The following is a 7,216-nucleotide window of genomic DNA, read 5'->3' on the forward strand; positions in this document are numbered from 1 at the left end:
AGATTTGTCAACTGAAGCAAACATTTTATTATATTTCTCCTACCTAAAATGATTTTAGAATATACTTTATATACAGACATTTATGAATAGTGGCCAGTCTTTAATAAAATTATGTAAAAAAATTGATTTTTCAGTTTCTACCAATCATTTGCAAACCTTCCAGATCATCAGAAAAACAATGTTGTGATTTATTAGGAATAATATATTGTGAGAACTCAATTGTACAGTAAGTTGTATTTTTTAAAAAATGCTTGTGAAAATTGCAAGACCAGCTATTGAAAGCTTTAGTTACAACATTATGTTCAAACCAAGATGAAGGTCAGTTAACTATACAAATAATCTCCAGATGAATATAAATATCCACGACTTAAGCTCAACAAAGTGCTATTGGCTAGCAGGTTTTTTATTTGATCCATACGCAAATCTAATGAAGCAGGCCTTCATCATTAACATCTATTGTGCAGATGAGGAAGCTGAGAGTCAAAGAAATAGGTTCATTGCCTGAAGGCATGTGGCTAGAAAGTAGCAGAAGAAGGTTTGGATGGATCATAGTTTCATTTCCCAGCCTGTGAGGCTTCCAATCTGCAATGTTGCTTCCCCATCAATATGCAAGTAGGAAGAATAGTACACATAAACCTTTGCCATCATTGTAATTTAAATACCCTTATGCAAATCATATTTGGAAATATATTCTAAAACTGCAATAAATGTCTATCTAGATTGTCTACTTTCTCGAATAACATACTTTTTGCTTCCAGGGCATATTGCACATGGTCGTATTACAGTATAGCTATTATTATTTATTATCTTATTAGTAATACTATGTTATAATTAATCATTATAGTATGTATTGCTTTAAAATTGTTTGCTTACAATTCTATCTACTTACTGAGCTATGTGCGTTTGTATTTGTATCTTCAGTCCCTGCAAATGTGCTTGGCAATTTAATAGTGCTCAATAAACACTTATCAAATGACTGAAATATGCAATGACAAAGCTGCCTTTTTTTTTAACTGTTAAATAAGTCCTCTTTTCCTTTAAAATCCAAATCATGAACTCATTAGGAATCATACCTGAAAAGGATCTGGTGTCAATATTTGATATGTGTCATAATATGCCCTTCGATCAAACTTATTCATATACATAATAACATATGCATAGTAACATTGGGTAACATGTAGTTAGAGAGACTCAAACAATAAGAAAAGAAGATGCATTTACTCAGAACTAGTCCGTATTGGATCCTGCCAAAATGCCTGAAATTATCTAAATTAAATTTACTTTCACATTACAATAGTTGTTTTTTAAAAAAGAATTATTTAATAGTAGATGCCCTTTAGAAATGTAGACTTTTGCAGAAGCCCAATTTATAAAACAAGATAAAAGCAAGTTATAGAACAGAAAAAAATATTGTCTTTATCCAAACTGGGGTACATAACCCAAGCTGTGACTGCTTGTGCTCTCCCTAACATTTTTGGCAATCTGTGGAGAGTGATAATCCCTTTGGACAAATGTAAAACAAACAAAAAACCAAAAAATGCTTGGGAAAAGCATAGATTTTATTAAATTTTGATGAACTGTAAATTATATTACCTGGTAGGAATAGCCCATCAAACCTGAGCATGTCTTAAATAATGTGAGCATCCCACATCAGTGAAGAAGGCTAGAAAATAAAAACCCAAAAAAGGGAGAAAAAGGTTATTTTTGAGGAGAAAAATATGGACAGGACTTTCTAAAACATAAGAGTCTAAAAAAACATATCTATGAGCTTTGAGGAAAATCTATTCCCTGGGCATGCTGGACCTTCCCAGGAATGCTACTAGTTCTGGAACAAGCTTACATCATCTCTTACCATCATCTCTTATGGCTTAACTAGAGGCTCGATGCATGAAATTCGTGCATGAGTAGGCCTTCCTTCCCCCAGCTGCCGGTACCAGCTTCCCTCTGGCACCCGGGACCCAGGCTTCCCTCGCAGCCCCAGCTTCGTCTGGAAGGTTATCTGGAAGGACATCTGGTCTAATTAGCATATTACACTTTTATTATTATAGATTGGCATAGCCTCCTGTTTCCGTTCCCTTGTCTTGCTTTCTTCTGGATATTCTTAACATGGTTGCTAAAGTGTTCTTAGGAAATATATCAGATGTCCTCACAACAGTTTTCTACATCATACAATAGCTTCCCATTTCATTCAGAATGAAAACTAACATTTTGCACTGATGAGTAAGATTCCATAAGCACCTCATGCAAAGCACCCCCCCACCCCGCCCGCTTTTTTGCCTCAGTTTCAGGTTCTCTGTCCTTTAAATGTGCCAAAATTTAGTATGCCTCAGGTTCCTTGCTATTCTATAATCTCTGCCTGGGGTACTGTCCCATCAACACGAAAAAAGTGCTTTCACTTCCTCTTGGACACTGCTATATCTTATTATTTATTAATAGAGCCTGGCCATTCAGATTTGTTAGATTTCAACCTATTCTCTCCACCACTCCCATCTCCCTTTTCTGATTTAATTATCTCTATAAATATCTTCATCATTTGATATTCTCATTTATTTGTTGAATTTTATCTCAAAAATGTAAGTACAATGAGAGTATGGATTTTGGTTTAACTTATTTTTTTTTATTGACACATTCCCATCACTTTGACCAGAATTTGGCACACAATAAGTGCTAAATTTAAAAAAAAGGGTTTGAATAGCATGTATTGTGGCAATCTGAACACCCCCAGAAAATTGTGCCAAAGAGTTTAGGAAACAAATGTGCAATAAAAGTAAAAACACACACACACACATCAAACTTGGATACTTTTAATGTTCAATAATCTTGTAAAATAACTGCTTGGCCTTCCGTTCTTTTTTATTTGATTGACTACAATATGACTTTGGTCACTTGCTGCACTTCAAAAGCTACTAACATCAAAAAGAACAACAGATGCATATCTATTCTAATAAAAGTGTAATATGCTAATTAGACCGGACATTTTCCAGACATCCTTCTGCTGGACGTCCTTCTGGACAAAGCCACGGTGGGGGGGCCAAGGCAAAGGTGGTTAGTGGCAACCAGGCTGGCAGAGGAGAGCAGTTAGGGGCAACCAGGCCGGCAGGAGAGAGCAGTTAGGGGTGACCAGGTCGGCAGGGAAGAGGAGTTAGGGGCGACCAGGCCGACAAGGGATGGCACAGGGGATGGCATTTAGGGGCAACCAGGCCAGCAGGGGATTGGCAGTTGGACATTCCCCAAGGGGTCCAAGAATGGAGAGGTGCAGGCTGGGCTGAAGGACCCCCCCATGCACAAATTTCATGCACCGGGCATCATATGGGATATGGAAGCCGAAGGCCTGTTCGAACACCTTTGTTGTCTGCAGTTACCAAGATAAAACATCTCCAATTCACACAGGCACACAAGGATTGGACAGTGGAGCATTGGAAAAAAGTCACGTGGTCCCATGAATCACGTTTCCAGTTTCATCATGCAGATGGCAGAGTGAGAATTTGGCAGAAACAGCATGAAAGCATATACCCCACATGCATGAGTACAACCCTTCAAGCTGATGGGAGCAGTGTTATGGTTTGGGGCATGTTTTCCTGGCATGATTTGGGCCCTTTAATTCATGTGGAACAACGTCTGAATAGCACAACATACCTAAGTATCATTGCTGATCAAGTTCATCCTATCATGCTGATGGTGTAACCCAATGGAGATGGCTTCTTCCAACAAGACAATGTGCCATGCCACGGGGCTCGTATTGTGCAGGAGTGGTTTCAAGAACATGAGGGACACTTTACCTTGCTTAGGTGGCCCCCAAAATCACCAGATGTCAATCCAATTGAGCATTTGTGGGACGAAGTTAAAAGAGCCATCAGGCAGCTGGTTCCACAACCATCAAATCTCACAGAACTGGACAGTGCTATTCATCAGGCATGGTGTCAGATTCCTCGCATCACCTTTCAACATCTCGTGGAGTCAATGCCAAGAAGAATCGCTGTAGTATTGAAGGCAAAATATATGTATGGAGAGAGAGAGAGAGAGAGGAGAGAAAGAGATACTAGAACTCTTGTGATGGAAGTGGCACTTGAAATATATATTTTTTCACTGAAGTTAAAGATTAATAAAATGGTGTCAAACATTTAGAAAATGTGTTTGAATGAACAATGAATGGATATATGAATTTTTAATGTAAATAAAGTTTATGAATTTAAATGTGAAGACTTTAAAATAAATTTTAAAAATTACAATCCAAGTCTTCTAAATATACTGCTAGTGCATTGCCTCTTTCTTAAGATGAGTTGGCAGAATATAAGCTGAATTTTTTACTGTTTTAGATTCCTTTAATAATATAAATGAAAGTACTAAAATATTCCAGAAACTATTTTATAATTCTATTTGTTCTGATACCAAATAACTCCAGACACAAAAAGTTAGTACTTTACTTTAGATATGTTTGTTGTTCTCTCTGTCACTATAGAGTACCATTCCTCTCCTATTAATAATTCAAAATTTTTTATTGATTTCCCATGCCACAACCATGTTAGGCATTGCAAATTCACTATTAAATAAGACATATTCTATGATCTCTAGAACGATCCTAGCCTTGTAAGGTAATCTCTATTTTTCTGGAAATTACTGCCCCAAAGAAGGAAACATTTTTTGTTTTTACACACACACACACACACACACACACACAAATACACACAGTATCAGAAAGCTCACTTGTAAAAATGCTACAAGTCACTCTTTTATCAGAGCAAAGTAATCCTATATAATAAAAGGCTAATATGCAAATTGTCCCTAAGGGTGGGAGTTTGACCGACCAGGAGTTAGACATGCGCTGATCACCAGAGGGCAGCGCAGAACATGGCAGGCATCAGCCACACGACACTGGCAGTAGGCAGCAGTGGAGGTGCTGCCAGCCCCAATGGGCCCCCGAAGAGAGTGGGACCATGGTGGAATAGTGCAGCAGGTGAGTGGGTGGTGCCAGGCCAAGGCAGGTATGAAGGAAGTCCCAGCCAGTGGCAGCAGCAGGTAGCTGGGGAAAGGGAGGCCCCGGCTGGCAGCTGGCAGCTGCTAGGGACCTTACCCGGGCACAAATTTCATGCACTGGGCCTCTAGTTTAGAGATAATTGCCAGCATCCAAAGTCATAATCCCACAATTCATGAAAGAATATTGAGAACCCCCAAATCATTAGTGTATCCTTTTAAGGAATTTATTCCTGCACATTATAGGAAGAAAAACACAGCTATAAAAGAGTGTCCAAGACAGATAATAAAAGAAAATACCTGTGGCAATTACAGTCTTAAACTTATTTTCTTATATATTAAGTGTATTTTATAATGCCTAACTAATGAGATTTTTATAAAGACTAAATGAAATGGTTGTCTGACTTTTAGTGGGGTGTCGCAAAATTATAGTTCTTTTGGTTTTCCAGGTCATTATTTAAGAAGAAAATTATGATACATTAAAAAGTCTACTAGTATATCTAAAGATAATTCACATTTAATCTGAGAGTCTATCTTGTATGAATAGATTTATTTTTTACATTTTTTCCTTACTATTGAATTTATTGGGGTTGACACTAGTTAGCAAAACTATAAAGGTTTCAGGTGCACAATTTCACAACACATCGTCTGTACCCTGTATTGTGTGTTCACCATCCCAAGTCAAGTCTCTGTCCATCACCATTTACACCTCCATACTCTCCTCCACTTTTCCTAATCCCCTCCACTCAGAAATCTCCACACTGTGTCCATGAGTTTTTTTCCTTTTTTTTTCTTTTTATTGCCCAATCCCTCCACTTTCCCAGCCAGTCCCCTAAACACCCCACCCCAAAGATGTGAGCCTGCTCTCTCTCTAAGAGTCTGTCTCTATTTTGCTTGTTAGTTCATTTTGTCCATTATAAATGAACCTGGAAAGCTTGTATGAATAGATTTAGAAATCTAATAAGACCTTCAAATTTATCTTTTGTATGTCCACTGTCATCTTCAACTATAATTTTGTTCTAGAAGTATACATTAAAACGTCAGTAGACTACAGTCTCAGGAACTCTATGTAGTGTGATGAATTTTAGATTTATATATTGTAATATTTTTTAGACTTTACAGTATGCCTGTATTCAGTACATGTCATATATGCCATGCCCTATAAAAAAAGTGAGACTTTTCATCTTTAATGATGGCTAACAACTATGATAGCATAGAAAGTGCGAGCCCACTGTAGTTGCAGGAGACAGGCAAGGGGTCCCTTGGTTAGCTTCCCACAAAGCTGATAGTCACGTTCTTTTGGAGTGGGGACCAAAAAAATCTTGACTAGTGGTAAAAGTTATAAAATATACTAAATACCTCGTGTAACCATACCCAAATTAGAAATTAGAAGCCTATTTACTTACAGTAAAAATGTTTAGAATGAATTTTATTTCTCAGAATAAAACTCCTTGAATAAAAATCACAGCACTCTTTCTAAAACAGAGTACATTAAGTCCTCACTTAACTTTGTGGACAGGATTTTGGAAACTGACTTCAAGCGAAATGATTTATTTTATTTTATTAATTTTTTAAAAGCATATTTTACCTTTTCTTTTATTTTTTAATATATTTTTATTGATTTTTTTACAGAGAGGAAGGGAGAGGGATAGAGAGTTAGAAACATTGATGAGAGAGAAACATTGATCAGCCGCCTCCTGCACACCCCCTATTGGGGGTGCGCCCGCAACCAAGGTACATGCCCTTGACCGGAATCGAACCTGGGACCCCTCAGTCCTCAGCTGATGCTCTATCCCCTGAGCCAAACCGCTTAGGGCTGAAATGATTTATTAAAAAAACAGTTTTACAATAGCATTGTAGATCAATTAACACCTACAATGTTTATTAAGCAGTCATTTAATTGCTACTTAGTTAACTATATGTATATTGTAATGATGATTAATAGACTTTGAACAGGTTATCCTATATAATAAAAGGCTAATATGCAAATAGACCAAATGGCGAAACAACTGGAACAACCGAACAACTGGTTGCTATGAGATGTGCTGACCACCAGGGGGTGTGTGCGAAACTTGGCGGGTGTTGGCCGTGGCAAGATGGTAGAGCAGGTGAACGGGGGTGCCAGACCAATGCAGGGTCACTGTCATCAGGGTGAGCCTCTGGTGGTTACTGAAAATTCTTTGCTCCCACGCACCATGATCCCACCAGGCGATCACACCTGCTGCCAGTGCCAGAGCCACTGCTC

Source organism: Cnephaeus nilssonii, assembly GCF_951640355.1.
Source record: "Cnephaeus nilssonii genome assembly, chromosome: 8".
NCBI classification, from domain to species: Eukaryota; Metazoa; Chordata; class Mammalia; order Chiroptera; family Vespertilionidae; genus Cnephaeus; species Cnephaeus nilssonii.